The sequence below is a fragment of the Dromiciops gliroides genome, chromosome 3 (assembly GCF_019393635.1).
Source record: "Dromiciops gliroides isolate mDroGli1 chromosome 3, mDroGli1.pri, whole genome shotgun sequence".
Lineage (NCBI taxonomy): Eukaryota > Metazoa > Chordata > Mammalia > Microbiotheria > Microbiotheriidae > Dromiciops > Dromiciops gliroides.
Genome location: NC_057863.1, coordinates 566,697,923 through 566,707,375, shown reverse-complemented (window position 1 = coordinate 566,707,375; position 9,453 = coordinate 566,697,923). Strand labels below are relative to the sequence as shown.

The 9,453-nt window shown below is 34.4% G+C and overlaps 1 non-coding gene across 1 annotated transcript; it reads left to right on the top strand.

Moving 5' to 3' along the window:
• Positions 1–6,501: 6,501 nt before the first annotated feature.
• Positions 6,502–6,609, top strand: LOC122752236. Its single transcript, XR_006356022.1, has one exon. It is a non-coding gene; the product is annotated as a U6 spliceosomal RNA (small nuclear RNA).
• The last annotated feature ends 2,844 nt before the right edge of the window (positions 6,610–9,453 follow it).

Genomic DNA, 9,453 nt, shown 5'->3' with positions numbered 1-9,453 from the left:
AAACAAACAAATAGATAGAAAAATAAATTTAAAAGATCATTGGTAACTTTAGAGAGAGCAATTTCAACTGAGTGATGAGATTGAAAGCCAAACTGTGGAGTTAAGAAGAGAGTAAGAGGAAAGGAAGCATAGACACCAATTGTATATGCTTTTATCAAAGAGCTTAGCCACAAGAGAGGACAGATATAGAACAAGAGCTGCTGAGGAGGAATGACACAAAGGAGAGTTTTTTTAGGATGGAGCAGACTTGAATGAGTTTGTAGAGTGGGAAGCAACTAGTAGGGACAGTAGAGGGGGTAATCTGGAATGGGATCACTTGGGAATGAAATAAAAAGTTTGGAAAAGCTGCCATGGTAAGTGAGATAGTGAATCAGGAAGATGTTAAAAAAAATAGCTTTGACACAATTCTTTTTTTTTTTTTTTTGCAGGGCAATGGGGGTTAAGTGACTTGCCCAGGGTCACACAGCTAGTAAGTGTCAAGTGTCTGAGGCTGGATTTGAACTCAGGAACTCCTGAATTCAGGTCCGGTGCTTTATCCACTGCGCCACCTAGCTGCCCCGCTTTGACACAATTCTAATGGGGGAGACAATGTGCAAACAATTATAAATATAGATGATATATACATGGTCAGAAAGAATGGAAAGAATGTCAGAGAAAAGAACTAGAAGCTCACTGAACAAAGTGATTAAGAGTGCATTTTTTTAAATAATTTAAATTTTATTTATTTAATTTTATTTATTATCTAATTAACTGAATTTATTATTTAATTTTATGTAGTTTACTCTGAACTTAAGAAATAAAACAAGCATTTCCATAAAGTGGGAAAGAAAAAGAGAATTGTACCTGAAATTGCAAATCCATTATGTACATTTTGCTATTCCTTTTAAATATACGTGTTTCAAATATAAATATTTTAAAACATGCAGGTTCTGGGTGCAGCTAGGTGACACAATGGATAAAGCACCAGCCCTGGATCCAGGAAGACCTGAGTTCAAATTTGACTTCAGACACTTGACACTTACTAGCTGTGTGACCCTGGGCAAGTCACTTAACCCTCATTGCCCCTCCAAAAACAACAACAACAACAAAAAAAAAACATGCGGGTTCTTTTCCTTTTTCCCTCCCTTATCTTCTTGGGAGACAGACCTAAGAGTGGTATTGCTAAGTCAAGGGGCAATTTAATAACTCTCTGGGCATAATTAAAGATCTCTTTCCAAAATGGTTGGATCAGCTCACAGATCCACCAAAAATGAACTGAGATCCCAATTTTTCCATATCCCCTCCAATGTTTGTCACTTTCCCCTTCTATCATTTTAGTCAATCAGATAGCTGTAAAATGATATCTAAAGAGTGTTTTAATCTGTATTTCTCTAATCAATAATGATTTAAAGCATTTTGTCATGTGACTATAAATTGTTTTGATTTCTTCATCAGAAAATTGTTTGTTCGTATCCTTTGACTATTTATCAATTGGGGAATGACTCTCATTCTTATAGATTTGACAAAGTTCTTCACATATTTGAGATATGATACCTTTATCTGAGGAACTCTCTATAAAATTTATTATCCCAGTTTTCTGTTTTCCTTCTGATCTTGGCTACATTTGTTTTATTTGTACAAAAATTGTTTTAATTTGATGTAATCAACATTATCTATTTTACATCTCACAATGCTCTTTATCTCTTGTTTGTTCATAAATTGTTCACCTATAAGTCTGATAGGTAATATGTTCCATGTTCTTAAATTTTTCTTGTAATATCTCCCTTCATATCTAGGTCATATCCATTTTGACCTTATCTTGGTAAATGGTATAAGATAATGGTCTATACCCAATTTCTGCCAGATTGCTTTCCAGCTTTCCCAACAATTTTTACCAAATAATGATTTCTTGTCCTGAAAATTTGAGTCTTACACTTGTCAAACACTAGGTTACTATATTCATTTGCTGCTGTAAATTGTATGTCTACTCTGTTCCACTGATCTACCTTTCTAATTCTTAGCCAGGACCAGACAGTTTTGACAATTACTGCCTTATGATATAGTTTAACATCTGGTACTTCTAAACCTCCTTCATTTACATTTTTGTCCAATTGTTCCTTTGATATGCTTGACCTTTTATGTTTCCAAATGAATTTTGTTATTATTCTTTCTAACTCATTAAAATAATTTTTGGTAATTTAATTGGGAAGGCATTGAATATATAGATTAATTTTTGTTAAATTGTCATTTTGGGGGCGGCTAGGTGGCCCAGTGGATAAAGCACCAGCCCTGGATTCAGGAGTACCTGAGTTCAAATCCGGCCTCAGACACTTGACACTTACTAGCTGTGTGACCCTGGGAAAGTCACTTAACCCCTATTGCCCCGCTCACCCAAAAATTGTCATTTTTATTATATTGGACCTGCCAACTCATAAACTATAAATATTTCTCCGTTTATTTAAATCTGATTTTATTTGTGTACAAAATTTTTTTATGATTTTCTTCACATAGATTCTGGATTTGTTTTGGTAGGTGCATTCCCAAGTTTTTTATACCATTTAGTTATTTTAAATGGGGTATCTCTATATCTTCCTGCGGGAGCCTGTTAGTGATATATAGGAATCCTGATTATTTATGTGGGTTTATTTTGTATCCTGATACTTTTTTGAAATTATTTCAATTAACTTTTTAGTTGAGTCTTTAGGATTTTCCAAGTATATCATCATATCTGCAAAAAACAGTTTTATTACCTCATTTTGATTCCTTCTATAGGAAAATATTGTTGACAGTGGGCATCCTTGTTTCAAACCTGATCTTACTGGAAAGGCTTCTAGCTTATCCCCATTATAGATAATTCTTGCTAATGGTTTTAGGTAAATGTTTCATATCAATTTAAGGGAAAATCCATTTAAGTGTATACTTTCAAGTGTTTTAGTAGAAATGAGTGTTGTACTTTATCAAATGCATCTATTGATATTATCACAAGATTTTTGTTACTTTTATTATTCATATAATCATGTTAATAATATGTTAAACTATCCCTGGTATGAAACGTGCTTGGTCATAATGTATAATCTTTGTAACGTATCATAGCAATCTTTTTGCTAGTATTTTATTTAGAATTTTGTTTCCATATTCATTAATGAAATTGATCTATAATTTTCTTTCTCTGTTTTTACTTTTCCTGGCTTAGGTCTCTGTATCATATTTGTTTCATAAAAGGAGTTTGGTAGGATCCCTTCTTTGCCTATTATTCAAAATGATGTATTTAATATTGGAATTAGCTGGTCTTTAAATGTTTGATAGAATTCACTTGTAAATCTATCTGGTCCTGGTGCTTTTTTTTTAAGTAGCTCATTTATGGCCTGTTCATTTTCTTTTTCTAAAGTAAGTCTATTTAAATATTCTATTTCCTCTTCTGCCAATCTAGGCAGTTTGCATTTTTGTAAATAGTCTTCCATTTCACTTAAGTTGTTAAATTTGTTGCCATATAATTAGGCATAATAACTTCTTATAATTGCTTTGATTTCATTTTCTTTAGTGGTATATTCTCCCTTTTCATTTTTGATACTTGTAATTTGTTTTTCTCTTTTTTAATTATATTAACCAATGGTTTAGCTATTTTATTGTTTTTTTTCATAATACCAACTCCTAGTTTTATTTATTAAGTCAATTATTTTCTTACACTCAATTTTATTAATTTCACCTTTAATTTTTAGGATTTCAAATTTAGTGTTTAATTGGGGATTTTTAATTTGTTCTTTTTTTAGTTTTTTTTTTTATTGGTCTGCTCTTTATTTTTATTGATGTAGCAAGTGGCAGTAGGACTCTAAGCCTTCCTTAGGGCCAAGAAGACCCAGGTTCAATTTCTATTTCTGACACATAAAGACTGTGAAGTGGGCAAGTCACTTAACAGCTCAATGTCTTAGGCAACTATTTAAGACTAAGTAGAAAAGAAAGTGCTAATCAGAATTAGTAGAGGAAGTTCCTCTATGAAATAACTCGCTATACCAATAAAATCGTAAGTCCAGTCCTTATCCTTTTTTAATTGGCATTCTAAAGTTTCCAAAATATTTTACATATATTATCTCCTTTGAGCATCACAAGAAACTAATGAGGCAGGTGCCCTCTTCAATTGTCACATCTATAAGGACAATTTTCAGATCTCTGTCTCTAGTCCTGATCTCTCCCCTGGGCTCTAATTCCACATTTTCATTCCATTGGGTTTATACATACACACATACACACATACACACATACACATATACACATGTGTGTGTATGTGTTTATATGTATATGTATGTATATATATATATAAAATAACTCAAACTCAACATGTCTCAAGTTGAACTCGATCAATCCCCCAAAATAACCAACCCTTTCTCCAGATTTCTCTAAAAGAACTGATGGCACCACAATCTTCCCAATTACACAGGATTGAAACCTCAGTGTTATCTTTAACTGTTCCTTTTGGTTTTACTCCCTATATTCAATCACTTTGCTAATTCCTGTTCATTTTAAGTTTTCAATACCTCTTGAATCCTTCTTCTACTTTCTGATCCCACTGTTACTGCCCCAATTCAGACTTTCTTTGTTTCCTACCTCGATTTGGGAGATGGGGGAGAGGGAAGGAAGAAAATAAGCATTTATGTAGTGCCTACTATGTGTCAGGTACTGTTTTAATCACTTTGCAAATATTATCTCATTTGATCCTCACAACAATCCTGCAAGGTAGATGCCATTGTCATCCACATTTTACAAATGGGAAAACTGAGGTAATATGAATTACCCAAGTCCATATAGCTAGTGTCTGAGTTCATTCAAACTCAGGTTTTCCTGACTTCAGGCCCAGTTCTCTACCCTCTATGCCACTTAGCTGCTTAATTGAAATAATCCCCTGCCTTAATTTTCTCTTTACCTTTAGCTTCTACTTGGTTATCTTCAAATGATCAGGAGCATTGACATTATTGATGGATGCTTAAGCTAATTTGTATTATTCCCAATCAATTTTTCATATGACTGCCTGTCTTGTCCTACTAATATGATCATGTCACTCTCCTCCACAAAATCCTTTAATAGCTCTCTATTGTCCATAAGATATAATAAAAGATTTTTTAGGGGGCAGCGAGGTGGCACAGTGGTTAAGCACCAGCTCTGGATTTAGGAGGACCTGAGTTCAAATCTGCTGGCCTCAGACACTTGACACTTACTAGCTGTGTGACCCTGGGCAAGTCACTTAACCCTCATTGCCCCACCCAAAAAAAAAAAAGATTTTTAGCTTTCATTGAAAAACAACAATATGGCTTCCAGTCTTATTTCACTTTATTCCCCTTCACACACTCTATAGTCCTGTCAAACTTGACTTACTCTTCCATTATCTCATCCTGTCCTCTCCAATTTCTGGACATTTATACAAAGCAATCTCTTTCCCTTAAACAGACTAGCAATACAGCTCTACCTATTAAAAATCCTCATCCTACCAGGGAATAGTTAAATAAATTATGATGCATAAATGTAATGGAATATGTTATGCCACAAGAAATGACAAAATGGACAGTTTCAGGGGAAAACAGGAAGATCTCTATGAATTGATGCGGAATAAAGTGAACAGAGCTAGGAGAACAATTTATGTCAACAATGGCAACATTGTAGAAGAAAGTAACTTTGGAATTCTTTGGAATTCTGATCAATGTAATAATAAACCACAAATCCAAAAGACTAAAGATAAAATGCACCTGCCATGGAGGTGATGAACTTAAAAGACAAAGAGGCCCACATATCTGATTGCATGATCAAAGAAGAACTTTGTTTCCTGGACTATGTATGTTTATGATGAGGGTTTTGTTTTGGGGGGTTTCTGTTGTTGTTGAATGGGATGAGAGAATGGACTGGGAGGGACAGGTTATAAACACATGTTAAAATAAATAAATAGTTTTAAATTCTTCTCTTTTTTCAAGGCCCAGTTGAGACCTTTTCTATAAGGTTTTTGTTGATTTCTCTTCCCAGAAATATTTCGTCCTTCCTCAAATTTATCCTGTAACCTTTACCAGTAAAGCTTCTCTATTCATTATGCCATGCTAACCCTTGAGTATAATAATAAAATAAATTTCATAGGTTGCTGTAACAATGACCATCTTCTGGTAGTCTCTTTTGATCCATTCATTGAGCCAAGGATTACTGTGCTTTCTTTACTTCTCCCTAATACCCTCAGCATCCTTACTTATCTTTTCTCCTTTTTTATTTCATCCATTCCTCCTGTCACTGAAAGACCTTGTCACTGTGTACTTCATCTTTTTTTTTCCCCGCAGTAGGCCCACAATATATTCCAACAACAACAAAGAGTCCTATAGAGCAGCTGTTCTCAAGGTGTGGTCCTGACACTTCAGGGGGATCTATGAAGCCAAAATTATTTTCACAATAACATGGACATTTTCATTTATAATAAATAAATACATAAATAAAATCTACACAATTAAAATTTCTTGAGGGGTCACTCAACAATTTTTAAGAGTATAAAGAGCTGTGCTTGCTTCAGCAGCACATATACTAAAAATGAAAACAATACAGAAAAGATTAGCATGGTCCCTGTGCAAATTTGACATGCAAATTCAGGAAGCATTTCATATTTTTAAAGCCCTAGTAATCTAATGTTTGATATATACAAAGATCCAAGCTTTTGGGACAAGACCTCACTGTTTGATAAAAGTTGCTGGGGAAAACCAGAAAGAAACTAGATATATGCCAACATTGCACAATGTATACCAAGATAAGGTCAAAATGGATACATGATTTAAACATAAAGTGTGATATAAGCAAAGTAGGGGAGCATGTGAAATTCTACCTGTCAGATCTATAGATAAGGGAAGAATTTATGACCAAACAAGATAGAGAACATTGTGGGGAAAAATGATAATATTGATTACTTTGAATTTAAAAGGTTTTGTACAAACACAACCAATACAGCCAAGACTATAAGGAAAGCAGGAAACTGGAGGAGGGAATTTATAGTATGTTTCTCCAATAAAGGTCCCATTTCTCAAATATATAGAGATCTCAGTCAAATTTGTAAGAATATGAGTCATTCCCCAACTGACAAATGGTTAAAGAATACAAGAAGGCAGTTTTCAGAAGAATAAATCAAAGTTATCTATAATCATATGAAAAATGCTCTGAATCACTACTGATTAGAGAAATACAAATTAAAACAACTCTGGGGCACCAACTCATAATTATCAGACTGGCTAGTGTGACAGAAAAGGAAAATTACAATTGTTGGAGGGGATGTGGAAAAAATGGAACATTAATGCACTATTGTTGGAGTTGCATTCTGGAGAACACTTTAGAAATATGCCTAAAGGGCTATAAAACCGTTGTGAGAAAATAATGGGTTTTGGAATGCCCAGAGGTCCCCCCTGTTCAAGGGGATTATATTAAGACTAATTGGATTGACTTTGCTGATTGATTCACTTGAAGTTGACTTGATTAAAACCACACCTACCTGAGATACTTGCTCTCAGGGGGTGGGTCCTCTGACCTCAGTACATTCTGCTCATGAACCACCCTCAAGTCCAGTGAACCAATGGATTTGGGTGATGCTAGCCAATTAGCTTGAAGCAGGGTATAAGGACCACCTCTCCTCTGGATGCAGAGAAAGTTTCCACTCTCAGTTTTGGCTCTCAGATAGGGTCATGGTAGAGAACTTGGAGGAAGAAGCAGGCCAGGTAGGAGCTCTAGGCTAGATAGGCCTTTTCTTAACTTTCTAAGCCATGTGTTCTCTTTTTACTAATACCTGGTATGGTTTAATAAATGCTTAATGCCCAAAACTGGTGCTAAAGCTTCTAATTTATAAGTAACAAATATATTAGAAACCCCAGCTAATTTTCCCCAAACTTGGGAAAGAAATAAGGTGACTACATTTAGTTTCACTTGTTCACACTGTGCATACCTTTTGATCCAGCAATACCACCACTAGGTCAATACTCCAAAGAAATCAAAGAAAAGGAAAAGCACCTATATGCACAAAAATATTTATAGCAGCACTTTTTGTGGTAGCAAATAATTGGAAATTATGGGGATGTCCATCAATTGGCTGAAAAAGTTGTTATATATTATTGTGATGGAATATTATTGTGTCATAAGAAATGATGAGAGGGGGCAGCTAGGTGGCGCAGTGGATAGAGTACTGGCCCTGGAGTCAGGAGGACCTGAGTTCAAATCTGACCTCAGACACTTAACACTTACTAGCTGTGTGACCCTGGGCAAGTCACTTAACTCCAATTGCCTCATCAAAAGAAAGAAAGAAAGAAAGAGAAAGAAAGAAAGAAAGAAAAGAAAAAGAAAGAAAGAAAGAAAGAAAGAAAGAAAGAAAGAAAGAAAGAAAGAAAGAAATGATGAGCAAAACGGTTTCAAAAAAACATGGGAAGACTTTTATGAACTGATGCAAAATGAAATCATCAGAACCAGGAGAATATGGTACACAGTAACAACAATATTATAAGAATTATCAACTGTGAAAGACTTAGCTACTCTGATAGAGACAATGATCCAGACAATTCCAAGGGACCCATGTTGAAAGATGCTATCTACTTCCAGAGAAAGAACTGATGTAATCTGAATGCAGATCAAATGTTTTTTTAATTTTTCTTGAGTTTTTGTCTTCTCTTTTGCAATATGACTAATATGGACACATATTTTACATAACAAGACATGTATAATCTATAGCAAATTTTCAGGAAGGGTATGGGGAGGAAGAGAGGAAAAGAATTTGTAATTCAAAATAAAAAAAAACAAATGTTAAAAATTGCCTTTAAAAAATAAAAATAAATAAAAATAAATAAATTTTTTAATTGTCTTTACATGTAATTGTGTATAAAGAGCCCTGAAACCATAAAGTTTGAGAACCACTGTTAAAATTCTGTCTGACATAGCCTGATATATTGCATTCAATTCATAAAAATTCATTCCTTTATGTTCTTTATTCATGAAAATGAAAAATGTTTTTTGTTGACAAGAATTTGGAGGTAAGGGTCCAAGATTTGTGATTTCATTCATGTAGGATACAGCCATTATGGAAAATCTTTCTATAATACAGAATATCAACTCGTCTGTAACTTATGGTCTTAAAGAATTGTATGGAATACTGAGGTTCACACAGACAGTATATGTCAGAAGAAGGACCTTAATATAGCTGTTCTTGTGTAAGGCCAGCTCTCAATTCACTGTGCCATAGCTGACCCATCTCTCTTCATAGGTAAATTACTACTGTTATTATCTGACTTCTTAGGATTTAGGAGATTATAATATATTGAAAGAACATGAAAGATGGGAGGAAAGCTACTTGAACCAGGCGTGCTGACAATAACAGTCAATGTCAGTGGTGACAGCTGACAGCCCAGCAGGAGACAAGACTACAAAAAAGCAGATCATGCAACTATAAGAGTACAGCATTCTGGGAGCATTTCAGGAAAGGACAAA